The 760-nt window shown below is 37.2% G+C and overlaps 1 non-coding gene across 1 annotated transcript; it reads right to left on the bottom strand.

Annotated features, from left to right (window-relative positions):
* Positions 1 to 354: 354 nt before the first annotated feature.
* On the bottom strand, positions 355 to 470 carry LOC123983640. Its single transcript, XR_006828248.1, has one exon. It is a non-coding gene; the product is annotated as a U5 spliceosomal RNA (small nuclear RNA).
* Positions 471 to 760: the final 290 nt, after the last annotated feature.

Below are 760 nucleotides of genomic sequence, written 5' to 3' on the forward strand. Positions count from 1 at the left end.
AGGGAGGACAACGGGCTACTGACTGTAAAGTACAGACAATCAGATAAACCTTTTTCAAGTTGGGGTTAAGTGACATGTGTAGCTATTTATTTGTGTGTTGCGAAGAAGAACCAGACAAAATAATACTGAGTGGTAAATGTTGAGAGGCTGAGCATGCAGAAAGATACAGCATTCAAAGTAATGCATTAAATCATCTGACTGTCCTTCAAAAAATCAATTGACAGGAGCCCACACCAGCACCTCATACATTTCAAATTATACGTGCTTTCATGTGGGACGAAGTGATATCATACATGCAACTTTGTGTCTTCTGGCAATATGAGGCCGTTGTAGTTTCCTTTTACGTTTGCAGAAAGCCCCGCAGTAAAGCAGGGCATCAAAAAAATTGAGTAATACTCTTATTGATCCCCTCCACAGAAACATTTAGTAAAAGGCAAAGAATTATACGTTCTGAAGAGAAACCAGAGTGAGCTGAGTTTATTTCTTCTTCTTCATATAAATTTACGGCAGTTTAGACGCTTCTAGGCTTATTACTGCCCTCCTCAGGACGTCGCTATAATGAAAACGTTATTGCTTCAAAATTTTTATATATAGACCTGTATCGTGCAAGAACTGTAATACTACTTTGACAATCAAGTGGTGGTTCTCATTTTGACCCAATATAGATTTGACTGAGAATGACAGAACTCCCAAATCTGATAATCTCTTGAATAAAAGGCTCTTTTCTATATTATATTTGTTACATTTCAGCAAAACATGT

This window comes from Micropterus dolomieu, linkage group LG14 (assembly GCF_021292245.1).
Source record: "Micropterus dolomieu isolate WLL.071019.BEF.003 ecotype Adirondacks linkage group LG14, ASM2129224v1, whole genome shotgun sequence".
In the NCBI taxonomy this organism is placed as follows: domain Eukaryota; kingdom Metazoa; phylum Chordata; class Actinopteri; order Centrarchiformes; family Centrarchidae; genus Micropterus; species Micropterus dolomieu.